The 16,308-nt window shown below is 37.6% G+C and overlaps 1 pseudogene; it reads left to right on the forward strand.

Moving 5' to 3' along the window:
* Positions 1 to 308: 308 nt before the first annotated feature.
* Positions 309 to 1,509, forward strand: LOC117629830 (annotated as a pseudogene).
* Positions 1,510 to 16,308: the final 14,799 nt, after the last annotated feature.

Consider the following 16,308-nt stretch of genomic DNA (forward strand, 5'->3'; position numbering starts at 1 on the left):
TTCCTTATTTTGGCTTACCACTACAGAGAAAACAAAACTTCTGACATTTGATATATGACTTTGAGATAGCATAGTGCCACTTTGCTACTGAATTTACTATGTTGTATGCTAGGCTGCCAGCTTATCGGTTTTGGAGCCATACAAGGAAAAAGAAAAATCATAATTTTCATCGGTTTTGCTGGAAGGGGAATATTCCACAAAAAAACAGGAGGGCGATTCAACAATAATAGCTTCTGGTTCCTCATAAATTGTCAATGAAACCCAATGCAACGCAGGCTTCAAAAAATAAAAAAGCTATGTCCAATACTATGGGAGAGGCAATATCATCAACTGTAGTTTCAGGTTGGGCATGGCTCCCAAGCGACCTTTTGTATCTGATAGTAGAGAAGTTGATACAAATCACTGACTATATCCGGCTTGGTGCAGTTTGCAAGAATTGGCAATCAGTAGCTCGTCATCAGAAGCATCAGCGCCTCAAATCATGTCACAAGCAGCTTCCAATGCTAATGGTTCCCAGCAAACACAACCGCCACGAAAGGCGTGGCTTGTATAGTGTCGCAAAAGGAAAGACTTGCAGCTTTGAGTTGCATGTGTCTTACAATAAAAGGCTATGCGGTTCTTACCATGGTTGGTTGGCTTGTGTGAATGAAAATTTGGAAGTAACCCTTTTAAACCCTTTCACCAAACGTACTGTTCACCTTCCACCATTCGCACAAGTCCCTCAACCCATACACAAACAAGCTTATAGAAGTGATCACTACATTAAGAAGGTTGTATTGTCTGCAGACCCTTCTTTGTTTCCAAATGATTACGAAGCTGTGGCACTTTTCGATAGTAATGGAACCAGAGTGGCTCATATTAAGTCAGGGGATCATGGTTGGACTCACATAGATCAAACAATCAGATTCTTTTATGGTCTGAATCAAGTGATCGGATTCGATGATTTGATCTATTACAGAGGCCAGTTTCTTGCCGCTAGTAGGGAGGGTGGGGTTTTTGCAATAAACGTTAGCAAGGATCCAACTTATAAACCTCATGTAAGCATAGTTGTACCAATCGTTCAAGGTATTGATTGATGACCAAGCATATCTTGTGGAATCATCCAGGGGAGATCTATTGCTGGTTAGGAAGTTCCAAAGTATGAATTATGTTGAGTGTTTTACTGAGATTTTGAGCTTCAAGGTTTTCAAGCTGTTCTCTGATTGTGGGGATAAAATCGGAAGCGAACGGATTGAGGAGATCGATAGTATTGGAAACGATGCTTTTTTCTTAGGTGGCAATAATCACTCCATATGTGTCTCAGCTTTAGACTTTCCAGTTTGTCATCCGAATTCCATATACTTCTGCATTGATAAATGGGTGGGTGTTGCTCATGATGAAGTTCAAGAGCCTCTTGGCATGGCAGTCTTCAATTTCGAAAACAGAAAATTTGGAACAAATTACTACTGCTCAAGTCCTTCACAGAAGTACATGCCACCATCAATTTGGATTTTGCCCACCATGGTGTGAAAAGATGGTTCCACTTGTTCTTTGTTATCTGTTCCATATGGTAGAATAATTCCAGGCTCTGTTTTCATTTTATTTGTGATTCTAAGCCTTCACATATGTTTGTTCCTTGTGGAAACAAATATGTCAACCTAAACAATGTGTAAACGTTGAAAAGTGACTTAAACAATGTATCTCCCATGAATCAAATCATAAGCGTAAAGATTTAATCCTTTGACAAGGAATCAAATCATTGTATGTAGCAGCACCAAAAAAAAAATTTGAAATTTATAATAAGCTAAAGTATTGGCTGCATGTTTAACAGAGATTTGATTTAAGGGATTGGCCTAACCAGCATCATGTTTATTACCCTCCAATATGGCTTCACATTTTTACCTGCAAATCTCATGGAGTCTCCCCTACAATTCTACATTTAGGAGTCTCATGGAGTTAACCATATCCTGTAGCAAGATGCTAATGTTTATTTAGAAATGAACATTTTCCATGTTGTCCTGTAGAGAACTGATTCAAAAATTTGAATCACATTTATATCCATTGACTTGTTGGTTGATTCTCGGAAAATAAGTATAGGAGTCTATAAATCCTCCTGAACTTCAGTCAAAGGAAACCTCACCAAAGAACTCTAGCTATATATTTGTCTAAACCCTCTTCTAGAATTCAGACTCTCTCTCTCTCTCACACACACACACACACACACATATGGCGCATATCAAACTCTCAAGTCTCATGGATAGAACCAATAGTATACCTTTGTAGGGCCCAACCTATGGAAACCTCATCACCTAAAGATTGATATTCAACCTGAGGCTCAGGTAGAATACCAATCTTTGGGTCCTGTGCATATGCTTACTTAAAATGTCTGCAATAATTCTATGTCAATATATCATCAAGTGCTAAATTATCCAAAATGTTTGATCATGTTGCAGAAACTGGATAGTGAAGATGCAAGAATCGCCAACTATTTCGATGTGATTGCAGGAACAAGCACTGCTGGTCCTGCTTACTCACTGCCCCAAAATCTTCCCCCAGAAACAGTAAGGTTTACAAGTTAAATGTCAACTTTTTGTTAAATATTGATACAGAACATTGTTGTAAAAATAGATTCTGATATAAGCATTATTAATTTTTTAAACAACACCTGTCCAGTATTTTTTTCATACTACAAAGATTATCAAAGCTCTAGAGCAGGACCAAAATACAATGGAACGTGCCTACATGATGACTTGGCTGGGCAGAAACTTGGTGACAAAAAACTACACCAGACCAGACAGTAACTAACGTTGTCATTCTCGCATTTGACATAAAGTCCTAACAAACTAGCAATTAGTTTAGTGATGCTTATCTTCACCATATCCAAATTCGAATCTCAACCTCCATCAATTAAAAGAAAAAGCACTGTTGGTGGGGTTTGAACTCTTTGATTTCCAAACGGATAAAAGCAAACCTTTTGGATATTGATATACTATGGGTTCCGGATTGAGATTTCAAATTAAACTAGGATTGACACTACAAGAAAAACGTTTATTAGTGGCCAGCAAATTGGTCACTGAATACAACTAGTGTCCAAATATTGGTGGTCACTGGGTGGTCACTAGAAGCTTGTCATAAATTCTATTTAGTGACCAACTACAAGTATTGGTCACTACAACCCAAAGAATTAGTGACTTCCTCTGTTTGGTCACTAACGAAAAAGGTATTAGTGACTGCAGCTTTGATCACTAAAGGGCTATTGGTCACTAAAAGTGGTTCACATGACTAAATTACTGACCTACTTCGTTGGTCAATAATGTATTTGAAAAATTCGTAACTAATTGGCTTATTTTCCCTCTTCTTTGTTGTGTAACAATATATGAAATAACATCTAATTCTTTTTCATACATAGTGCTGTGGAAACAATTTTGATAATAAAAAAAAATAGTATAAAATAATTCATTGCATTAAAAAAAATATCAACATTCTTCCACCAAATTTGAACAAATTCAAATCCAAGTCTAGACATGCATCTCTCTCAAAAACAAACCTAGATGACTCTACACCCCAAGTTAGATAGGTCAATTAATCCAAAAACATAAAAATAAGATTCACCACAGTTGACTGATTGCAAGCTTTTGCTCTTCTGGTGGAACCTTCAAAAGCAAGCATATCATCTATATGGTTGCAACTTCAACTCTTTTTCCAATTGTTCACCAAACTATGTGATCCATCTTACCTGCACCACCAAGTCATGAATTAAAAAATGAAAAAAAAAAGGCAGCAAAAATGTAAAGCAACTTACAATGAGACATTGCGGTGCAATTGTTCATAAGATTTCGGTTGTTTCTCATATGAAAAGACATTTTCATTATTGAGATCTCTTTTAGCATAAGGAATTTGGCATTTTCATGCTCTATTTGGCAAAGCGACTAAAAGTATCATGAAAATGCATTAATTACAATCAAAACCAGTATTCCACTATTGGAATTTGGTTTCGGATTGAGATTTCAAATTAAACTAGGATTGAGATGCTTTATGTGATAGTTTTCTACGCGGTTTAGGATTGTTGGGACTACTTCTGTATAAAAAAGTGGCAAACCCTAGGCCTACAGATACGTACAAGTTGTGCAACTATTGATTTTTCGAGTGTGACGAAATTAACGAGCACTGTATATGGCGGAGGCATTATCATCAACCTTTGATTCCGGTTGGGCATGGCTCCCAAGCCACGTTCTAGATTTGATACTAGATAAGTTGATACCAATCTCCGAAGATGTCACCTAAAGAGTGCTCATCTTGAATACTCTTCAAGTTAGGATGATTAATGTATTTTGATCATCTTGGGTTCTGTAACTATATTTTTGTTTGTGCTATTTTGGTTATACGTTATTTGAACTATTTTAGTTATAATTTTGTTAAACTATTTTGGTTGTAATTTGATTAAACTAATTGAATGCTTGTGGTTATATGCTTTTGGTTCATTTGCAATTTGATTATTGTTTGTTTACCGTTGATTCTGTAATGCAACGGCAATCGTGGTGCAAGTCCTATTTGTTCATATTAATAGTTCTCAATTCCGAATATTATAGGCGATATAGTAATTTCACCTGAAACTTGTCTTATGAGTTTTGGTTGATTGGCAATTAATGTCACAATCAAGCATGTATGAAGGTAATGATATAAAAGAAGAAAAAATTGATGACGAAGAAATAGATGAAGACGAAATAGATGAAGAAGAATTGGATGAAGAATTTTATGAAGCCAATAATATTTTAGTGATGGCAATTTATGCAGTAATACATGTGGTAAATCAGTTTCTGATTATGATGCATGGTGAACAAATTGAATGTCCACTAACTCAACGACGAATTTTTAGCATTGGATATGACTATATACATCAAGCATTGAATGATGATCCTACAATCTTCCGGCAAGTATATAGAATGTATCCAAATGTATTCCGGAAATAATGTACTGTTCTTACAAAAAAAAGCACTTTTGAAGGATACAAGATTTATTTGTGTTGAAGAAATGCTTGCAGTGTTCCTACAAATTGTCAGCCAAAATACTAGATATTGTGTAATTCGTAATACATTTGGCCGATCACAATTCGCTAGAAGTGAAAATTTTCAGAAGATTTAGAAGTCCTTGAATTCAATAGCATCTGATTTGATGGCTAAACTAGGTTGTGCCCCCCTAAAATAAGGGAAAGCACAAAATTTTACCTTTTTCTCAAGGTATGTGATGATTATCTAATTATATTAATATTGTAATTATAATTGTCATTATTATAATATGGTTATATTTACATATGAATAATTTTAGGATTGCATTCAAGCTATTGATGGTACACATATTCCTACAATGGTGAGGGGACGAGATGTAAGCAGCTATCATAATCGTCATGGAAAGATATCACAAAATGTATTAGCAGCTTGTAAGTGCCCCAAGGTAAGTATTTATTTTTTAAATGATCCAAAGCTACTAAGTGATGCTTTATCAAGGAGGAAAGGACTTAAAGTGCCCCAAGGTAAGTACTTATTTTTTAAAGGCTTAACTACTACAGCGCCCCCTGAAACATTGGTCAATTCCCACTTATCCCCCTCAAAGTTAAATGGACTCACTTTGTCCCCTTGACCGATGTTTTGTGTCTCACTTTGCCCCTCACCGTTAAGTCTGTTAAAAATTAAAAAAGTTGACGTGGCACCAATAGGACCCACTATTTAGCTAAACTAAATGCCATGTGTGAAGAAAAAAAATTAAAAATAAAAATTATCTTTTAAAAATTGTGGATTTAGGGCTTCGACCTCACCCATTCCCCACCACTATTCATCACCCTCTCTCTATCTCTCTCTCTCTTAAGTTTTCATCTTTTCCCCAGAATCCCTACCCAGCTTCATCACCTACCACTCTCTCTTCCACACAAGCATAACATCAAACACCATGAATATAAAGAACAAAGGCAAAGTGCACCCATCTCCTTCTTCTTCCTCCTCCTCCATGAAATATGTTTATACATTACATGGGTTGTATAAATTTGATAGTTTGTGTTTTGTGGAATTGTTTGGAAATTGCCAGTTCTCGGAGACTACCTAAGTCAGTACTGGTTTCGGAATTTTGTTATTGTTACAGCTTTGAAAGTGGTCCCTTCCTCTGGATGATTCTTTACTTGGCATAACAATACTAGAATTTGGGCCAAATTAGACACAGGATTATATAATCTTCTATGATGTAATAATAGCTCCTCTTATGATGGATTTGTTCTCTCTGTGCTTCAGCTCCTCCCAGCTGCCATTTTAGCCCTGGCCTCGGTCCTCTCCCTCGAGGACCGCGAGGTCTTGGCTTACTTGATAACCCGGTCCATGAAAACCACCCCCAATATTTCTTCGATCTCGGCCCAAGACCCCAAGAAGAAATCTTCCAAGAAAGGCCCCAAGTCCACCAGCACCAGCACCCACCAGCCCCAAATGTTCGATTACGACTGCTTCGACTGCTACAGAAGCTACTGGTTCAAATGGGACTCTTCCCCCAACTGCGAGCCCATCCACCAAGCCATCGAAGCCTCCGAAGATCACCTGGCCAACGGCGAAAAGACCAAGAAGAACAGCGACAGAGGTAAGAAAAGAGACAAGCTGAGCCGTCACGAGGCCTGAAATCGGTCGATGTTGCTGCCCAGGATTTTATCTTTCTGGAAGAGAACGCTCAAGTTTCACATGAGCTTGCCGTTGAAAGCTCTGCTTCTGCTCTGTTGCCAGAAAACGACGTGGTTTTGGTGGGTTCCAATGAGAAAGCAGATGGGGTTGAAGAAAATGACGGGAAAGTGGAAGACTTGGGCGAGGAGGTTAACTTAGAGCCTCCAGAGACGGCGGATGACGTGGCGATGATTGCACTGACAGCGTCGGCAAGCAACCACAGGGGATTGGCCAGGAAAGCGTTGTTGGATGTGTTGGGCCTGTTTAAAAGACAATTTTTAATTTTTAATTTTTTTTCTTCACACATGGCATTTAGTTTAGCTAAATAGTGGGTCATATTGGTGCCACACTAGTTTTTTTAACATAATTTTTAACAGACTTGACAGTGAAGGGCAAAGTGAGACACAAAACATCGGTCAATAGAGCAAAGTGGGTCACTTTAACTTTGAGGGGGATAAGTGGGAATTGAACAATGTTTCAGGGGGCACTGTAGCAGTTAAGCCTTTTTTAAATGATATATATGTTTTTTTTTTAACTTTTCATACTAATTTTATATGTATTGTATAAATAGTTAGGTAAATATTTCCTAGTGGATATTGTGGATTTTCTAATCAGCGCCAACTTTTAGCTCCATTTCGAGGTGTGCGATATCATCTCCAAGATTTTGCGGGTCATGGTAATGACCCTCGAAGTGAAAATGAATTGTTCAATCTCGTCATGCGTCCTTGCGAAATGTGATTGAGAGGATATTTGTATTTTTAAATCGCGATTCACAATTTTTAAGTCTATGCGTCCATTTCCATTTAAGACACATGCAGAGCTTGTGTTGGCATATGTAGCACTACATAACTTTCTTCACAAAGAGTGTTGTTCTGATGAATTTCCAATTGAACCAACGAACGAATCTTCATCTTCTTCATCTGCAGTATTACCACTTAATGAAGATGATACTTTTGAACCTATTGTTCAAACCCAAGAACAACAATGAGAATATGCTAATGCATGGAGGGCTAGCATAGGTTTAGATATGCGGACAGATGCTACCTAGGAGGATATGAAGCTACATCAAATTGGATATTAAAAAATTGGGAAGATTGTGTTGGGCTTTACTTTTCTCTATCAAGATTATCATTTGTTTGGTATTATAGACTAGTTTATTATTATTATTATTATTATTATTTATGAAATGGGGTGTGGGGGAACCTCAAGAACAATTATAGACTAGCTTATTTCATTAATTTCTACCTTTGAATATTTGCTTTTATTTATGTTGGTTGTCATCCATGGGAATGCACTGTTGTAACCTTGAATGTTGTCATTCCCATTTCCATCCTTGAAGGAAACGCATTTTTTCTTTTCTTTCTTTTTTTTATTTTTATTTTTTTAAGGAGAATTCATTCATAAAATCACAGACATACAAAGAGCGACATGATACAGTGGTCTCGTTAAAACCTTCCTAGGACAACCACATAGGACAAACTCCATGGGAGGAAAGAGTACCACACATGTCATGGACTAACAAGAGAGTCCAATTTAGGTCACTTTGGACCATCACAATAAAAGATCAAGTCAAAAACAAAAACAAAAATAAAAACTAACACAAAGACCTCCGAAGAGAACCGCAACTAGAGACCAACACAGTATACCCACATGAGAGGATCACAGAAATCCCAAACTGTAAACCCACATGAGAGGACTGCAGAACATCCAAATTGTTAAAAGAAGCCTTTTATGAGCAAAATCATAGTCTTTTGACACCCATACAAATTATAAGGCATACCATAGCAGAAACCATGAGAGAACACGGATGAGGAACATAGAAACAATAGTAAAATGTCCCTTGAGAAGCACTCCACTTCAACTTATAACCTGACAAAGAAAACATCCTATGACCAAGCATAGTTCTTCGGTCGGCGTAGAGTAAAGAAAAGCACCACATCTCAACAACTACCATCAGCGTCGATGCTGCTGCCACCGTTAAAACTTTGACAAAACATCAGCCACTAGGTATCACAACTCTTTCAAAGAGAGACACAATCCAGCGTCACTACTATCGTTGCCGCAGAGACAAAGACAACAACAGTCACCCTAAACACTGCAAAAACAACCAAACAAAACAAACAGACAAACAGACCTAGATCCAAACAGACCTAGATCTAAACAGATCTAGGCTATCTAGGGAGGGGAAGGGGAGGAGAAGAGGGGATAAGAGGATGGGAAAATATGGGAGAAAAAGAAGGGGAGATAAGGAGAGGAAGGGGAAGATGGGCGGAGGGGAAGAGGTGCAGTGGCCACCTCCCCCCCTTAGCTTCCTTGCGATTTGTTGTCAGCAAGGAGAAATGGGACCAGAGTGTGGCTAGTGTTTGATTGCTTATCTTATGTATAGGAAATGCATTCTTCTAACCCCATAAAATGACACATCAATATCAAGCCACAACTTAGGAGCAAACACCTTTTTGTCAAGGTCGGCTACTGTACTTGTGGATAATGCATGGGCTACCTTTTTTCTTTTCTTTTAAAGGTATGAAATTCTAGGTTCACTATATCCATCGGACTAGATATTTAAAAAAATTTCAAATTTTGGTTTGGGCTGTAGCCCTATTTAGTTAGGCATAGATATAAATCCATGTGGTCCTTTCAAAATTTCTAAAATCTTATGTTATAATCTTTAAAATCCAAAAGTTAAAAATCCTGATTATACAAATCCATCAATAAAATCCTATAAGTCGTTACATTCTGATTAAATCTACTATATTTTTTTATCCTTAGTCTTCTAAAATCTCAACTGAAATATTATTATTTTTACTTGAAAATAAACAAATTATTCAATTTCATATAAAAATAAATATTAAAGTTAGAAAAGAGAGATATTTTGAAATTGAACTTGGATAAATATTAGTTTTTTTTTGTTAAATTAAAAATATAGCGTTAAATATAATATTTATTGAAATTATATATTTTTTAATTTAACCGGTTCGATTCGGCCCGGTCCGGTTTTTGAAGATGTGGAATTAGATCCAAAATCAATCCAAACCGGTCTGGTTCAGTTTTTGACCAGTTGTTGACTTTTTGATCACCTCAGTTTTTTTCCAGTTTGGTTCGATGCGGTTCAGCTCGGATTTTTGGTTCGCCAGTTTGAGTGCCCAACCCTATTGAGCAGTAGTCAAAATGTTTATTTAATCGATCATGAGACTCAATTAATAAGATAGAAAGCCAACAATATTTCTGGTGCTCACAATATGTAGTATTGGGATGGATAGTATTGATTGTTTTGTGAACCACTCATATTGGGATTGCAAATAAAAGGGGTGTTTTTCTTTGATGGTAGATTTTATTCTATTGACCTAGCAGACAAAATCCAAGTTGTGGGATTTAGTTTCTTGATTGTATGAATTTATTTCGTTGCCATCAAGGAAGTGGTTTCTTACCTTAAAGATGTAGGAGATTCTTTGTGTATCACCAAGCAAACCTATTAGTATCAAATTGGTTCTACTATTAAAGTTTGTCAATTTTATTGTTAAATTAAGGGATAAAACCCGTCCATATAAACTAAAATATTAATAAAGTAAACCTCATCTCAGCTCTCAGCTCTCTGCTCTTCCTCTCCCCTTCTACCCATTTCCCCCACCTCCCCTCTTTTTTTTTCTCCTCTACGAGAACATAAGCAGCAACCAACACAACATGACTCCGCCGTCTACCGTCCCACGTGGCCCCTCCTTAGCCGCAATCTCACCTGGTGGGGCTTGCAAATGGGTTCTCAACATCCTAGGGGATTGGCTTGAAACAAATTCTCGATCCTAACCCAAAGGCGTCGTAGTGGTCGAGCATTTGCAATACACTATGTTTTGCTTGTTGGTTTTGATGTGCTTTGGGGATAGATTGGATGAAAACCAAATCAAATAAATAGAGTGTGTTCAGCATTCCTCGCTCTTGAGTTTTGGTCGATATCATTTCCTCAATTTTTTGCCCAAATTAGAATCTTGGGGCTTGGGACTGAGCTGTGGGTTGCGGGTGGGGATGGGATGGTCAGGTCATGAGGGAGAAAAAGCATAGGGGTGTGTGGGGGGAGGCTGAGAGGGGGGAGGTTGCGTAGTTGGGATGCGAGGCAGTGTTTTTGTATAAATCTGGGTTTGTTTACTCTTTTAAACAAATTTGTTATTTTGTTTTTGTATTTATCTGATTTTAAATTTTTTAATTAATTTAAATAACAGAGAAATTTTTTATTAATTTTTAGGTCAATCTCATGAGTGAAAAAAAAAAAAAAAGGCCATGCGGCTGGTGAGATTCAATTTTTAAAAAATTTCTAAGTTTTATAATAGTTTCCTTTAATTTTTAATTATATATTATTATTTTAATTCATAGAGACAGTTTTACCACTAAGTTTAATGGCAAAATTGACAGACTTTGACAGTAGGACTATTTTGATACTAAATAGAGAGTTTGAAGACTATTGAAATGAAAATTCTAGTTAATTGACTAAAATAAGATTGGAGCAAAAATTAGGGGACCATTTCAATTAATAACCCGGCTATAATATTATATAAGTTGTTAAAGCCTTCAGTTGTTGGATTCCCTTTTGCGGAAGGTATGTCGGTTCTTGTAATTGACACAATTGCACCTAGTTCTCATAAGAACATGGGTGTTAAGAATTAGGAAAGTTAGTATTAGTTTCCTTGTTTATATTGATTGTAATTGATTTTCAGTAGTCTACAAGTAATAACCTAGTTAATTTTCTTTGTAAATTTAGCTTGTACTATGTAAATTTAGATGGGTGATGGGAATCGAAATCGATGTTATTTTACAAGATGTTTCGTATTTGCTCACAAAACAGAGCTATGACAATTTCTAAACTTGAAAGGAACTTTGGGCTACTAACTAGCTTTTGTTTTAGTAGTATTTTTAGTTTGAGAATGTCTCAAATTTGATTCACATGGATAGCGAGGACAATATATGTTCTCAATGAGTTTGATACTTTTGTTGTGGCTAGTCTCATATTGTTGTGATGTTGCTTTCTTTTAGGGCCAATTTAGTGGGCAATATTATATGGTCGGATGAGATCATAATTCATAATTCTAATCAAATATTTGATGTGGCACTAAATGATTTTTAATTTTCCACAAAAATTGAAATTTAATGTACCAACACCAATGTCAGATTTTGCCAAATTATAGAGACCATAATCATAATTTGCAAAAACAAAAAAGAAGAAAAAGCTGGATGCTTGACTTGACCTCTTATCCCTAAAATGGACGTTGAGTTTCAGCTTAGATGTTTTCCAATTTCATGAATTATATATGCTTTATGGAACATTTTTATCTTTTTTTCATTTTTAGAAGTTTCCATTCCTTTGACCAGGATACCCACTTAATTTAGCTAGAAGAGCTACTTTAATTCAAGCGGTTACAGCTTTTATCCCTGTTTATGCTATGCAAACTACTAAACTTCCTATTAGTGTCTGTAATGCTTTAGATCAGCTTAACCGTAATTTCTTCTGGGGCAGCAGTGAGAAGAAATATAAGATCCATCAATGGGATTTGGCTTGTAGGCCTAAAGTTAAGGGAGGTTTGGGGTTTGAAAAGACTGCTAGTATGAACCAAGCTCTTCTTGCTAAGATTGGGTGGAGATTGCATTCTAAGGACAATGGTTTATGGGCAAAAATTTATGAGGCTAAGCATCTTAAAGGGACTTCTATTTTTGATAGTTCTCTTGGAGCAAGGCAGGTTTGCTCCACTATTTGGAGGAGTATTATTCATGGTTTTCAGTTGCTTGTGCAAGGGATGTGTTGGAGAATAGGTCGGGGAGACAGTGTAAAATTCTGGGAGGATAATTGGGTTACTGATGTCCCTTTAATGCAGCAGGCTGGAGTTCTCACCATCCATGATAGCAAATGTTATGTTTCAAGTTTTTCCAAGAATGGCTGGTGGAATATTGATAAGTTGAGAGGTGTTCTTTGTGAAGACCTTGTTCAATAGATCATTAGTGTTCCTGTGGGGTTTTTGGGCTCTTTACCTGATACTCAGATTTGGAAGGGTAGTGCTAATGGCAACTTTTCTGTTAAATCTGCTTACAGTTTATTCTTTGAAGGCTGTTCTACTCCTGACTCCTGCTGGAATTCCTTGTGGAGTTTAAATGTTCCTCCTAAGCTAAATACTTTATGTGGTTGGCTTCTCAAGGTAAAATTTTATCTAATGATCAGCATGTTCGAAGGCAGTTGGCTTCTGACCCTTCATGTGGCTTTTGTTCTTGGCCTACTGAAACTGTTCTTCACATCCTTCGTGATTGTGAGCGAGCTCGATCTAAATGGAATGCTATTTTCCCTGCCTATGCTCATCATTTTTTCCATTAAGATGCTCAGCCTTGGATGAAGGTCAGCATGCTTTCCAGGGAGAAATGGAATGGTGATGTTCCTTGGAGTACTGTTTTTGTGTTCACTTGCTGGCATTTATGGTGTTGGAGAAATAAGCATGTTTTTCAGAATGAGGATACAGTCCTTTTCAGCCCAAGACAAGTTATTTGTGGGGCTGCCCAAGAGTGGATTAAGTCAACTTCTAATCGCACTATAAGGGTAAATAAAGTTCAAATTCATGTTGCCTAGGAGCCTCCTAAGCCTGGACAGTTCAAACTGAATGTGGATGGTTCAAGGAGAAGCGTTATTGGCTGCATTGGTGCTTGGGGAGTCATTTGTGACCCTTTTGGTGACTGGGTAAGTGGTTTTGCTGTTAATCTGGGAAAAGGTCAAGTTCTTGAGGCTAAGATATGGGGTCTTTTCTTTGGTTTGAAGTTAGCAATTGAGAAGGGCATCTTGTTGAATATTTGGATTGCAAAGGGAGCAAAGAATGTACTGAGTGAGAGAGAGAGCAGAGCAACTGAGATTGTTATAACAAATTGCTTACTCTGCATGAACATTGCAGCAGAGCTTATATTCCCTCATGACAATAGCATGATCTCTTACATCAGTCGATTCCAAATCAAACGGATTGTAATAGTAAGCCAATGTGAATATGACACATGGCAATACACAGCTGTCCTAACAGCTGGGAATAGAAAACAGACTCAAGCATTACACCTGGCATATAAGCTCAAGGTACTCAGCTAACACAAAGATTAGAACAGATTAAATATAAACTGACTTAGAGCTTACTAACTAATCTGAAATTAGCTAGGCAGTTTACATTTTAACACTCCCTTCTAAAGTGCTAGCTGATTTCACTCCAAGCATTCTCCTCAAATAGTCAAACCTGTCTTTGGGAAGTGCTTTGGTGAAGATATCAGCAATCTGCTCTTCTCCCTTGCAGTAGAGCAGTTCAATCACTTCTTCTTGTATTGCATCTCTAATAAAATGAAACTTCCTTTTAATATGCTTGCTCCGTTGATGAAAAACTGGATTTTTAGCCATTGCTATGGCTGAAGTGTTGTCACAAAACAAAGTTGTTGCAGTGGTCTGTTCTTCCCCAAAATCTTCAAGAACAAAACTGAGCCAAATGGCTTGTGATGTAGCTTCTGCTGCACTCACATACTCTGCCTCTGCAGTAGAAAGAGCCACACTGTGTTGTTTGACTGATGCCCACGAAAAAGCACCACTTCCAAATGAAAACGCATATCTAGAAGTGCTTTTCATATCTTCCTCAGATCCACTCCAGTCACTGTCACAGTAACCTACTAAGAGTGCAGATTTTCCAGTCACATACTCAATTCCATAATCAATTGTGCCTTGTATGTACCTTAGAACCCTTTTAGCTGCCCCATAGTGCATCTTAGAAGGGTTGTGCATGAATCTTGCAAGCAGGCTGGCAGAGAACATGATATCTGGCTTGGTTGCAGTGAGATACAGCAGGCTACCTACAATTTTTCTGAATAAACTTTCATCTGCAGCTTCACTTCCATCCTCTCTTTTCAATTTATCAATAGCCACTAATGGAGTGCTTACTGACTTGCAGTCTTTGAGTCCAAACTTATCCAAGAGAGTGAGAGCATACTTCTTTTGATGAATGAAGATGCTCCCTTCAGTTTGTGTTACTCCCATACCAAGAAAATGGTGGAGTAAACCCAAGTCAGACATCTCATACTTGCACATCATTTCAGCTTTGAATTCTTTCACCATTTCATCACTACTTCCTGTATACACTATGTCATCTACATAGATTGACACTATTAGTGTTCCCACACCTTCCTTTGTTTTCACATAGAGAGTTGCTTCACTTGGACTTTTGTGAAAACCACACTGATTCAAGTAGGTGTCGATTTCACTATACCAGGCCCTTGGAGCCTGCTTCAACCCATAGAGAGCTTTTCTTAACCTATACACCTTATCCTCATCACCTTTAACCACAAAACCATCAGGTTGATCAACATAAACTTCTTCTTCAAGGACACCATTTAAGAAGGCTGACTTGACATCCAATTGCCATAGTTTCCAGCCTTTCTGAGCAGCAAGAGCAATGAGAGTTCTAATGGTGTCTAACCTTGTCACAGGAGCAAAGGTTTCATTGAAATCAATCCCTGGTTTTTGTGTGTATCCCTTGGCAACAAGTCTTGCTTTATGTTTTTGAATGGAGCCATCAAGATTAAGCTTAATTTTGAATATCCACTTCACTCCCACAATTGGTTTACTACTTGGCCTATCAACCAATTCCCAAGTGGAGTTTTTCTCTATCATAAGTATCTCCTCAGTCATAGCCTTCCCCCAAGCTTCATCTTTGACTGCTTCTTCAAAATTTTCAGGTTCAATGATGCTCATCTTGCATTGAGCATACACTTCACTCAAACTCTTCCATTTCTTTGGGGTGTTATCATAAGTTTCAAATGGAGCAGAGTCTTGAGTAGCATGCAAATCACTACTTGCTTGTGCTTCCATAGGAGACTGCACAATCTGTTGCTGTAACAGATTTGGTTCTGAATCCAAATCTGATACTGTTGAACTTGCTCCATCACCCCAAGACATAGGAATTTGCAATGCCTCATTTGTTTCCCAATTCCACATTGCTTCTTCATCAAAAATAACCCTCCTAGACAGCTCAATCTTTTGAGTTCTCAAGTTGAGCACTCTATACCCCTTTTCACATACACCATATCCTACAAATACTCCCTTCTCACCTGTGTCTTCCAGCTTGTGCCTTTTCTATGTGGGGATGTGAATATAGCATAGAGAACCAAATATTCTCAAATGCTTGACACCTGGTTTTCTTCCACTAAACTTCTCAAATGGAGTGGAATTGTCCACTGCACTTGTAGGGCTTCTGTTTTGTAGATATACAGCTGTATTGACAGCTTCTGTCCAAAACTTCAAAGGGATTTTCTTCTCATGCATCATGGCTCTTGCCATTTCCATCACAGTACGATTCTTTCTCTCTGCAACTCCATTCTGTTGTGGAGAGTAGCCTACTATCAGTTGCCTTTCTAATCCCATCTCTTCACAGAACTTTGAGAAATCCAAAGATGTGTATTCTCCACCTCTATCACTTCTTAGCTTCTTAATTTGATAACCACTTTGTAGCTCAACCATGCTTTTGAACCTTTTGAATATGTTGAATGCTTGAGACTTATGCTACAAGAAGAACACCTAACACATTCTGGTGTGGTCATCAATGAAGGTGAGGAAATATCTGTTCCCTCCAAGAGTGATGGTCTGCATTGGACC

This window comes from Prunus dulcis, chromosome 6, assembly GCF_902201215.1.
Source record: "Prunus dulcis chromosome 6, ALMONDv2, whole genome shotgun sequence".
NCBI classification, from domain to species: domain Eukaryota; kingdom Viridiplantae; phylum Streptophyta; class Magnoliopsida; order Rosales; family Rosaceae; genus Prunus; species Prunus dulcis.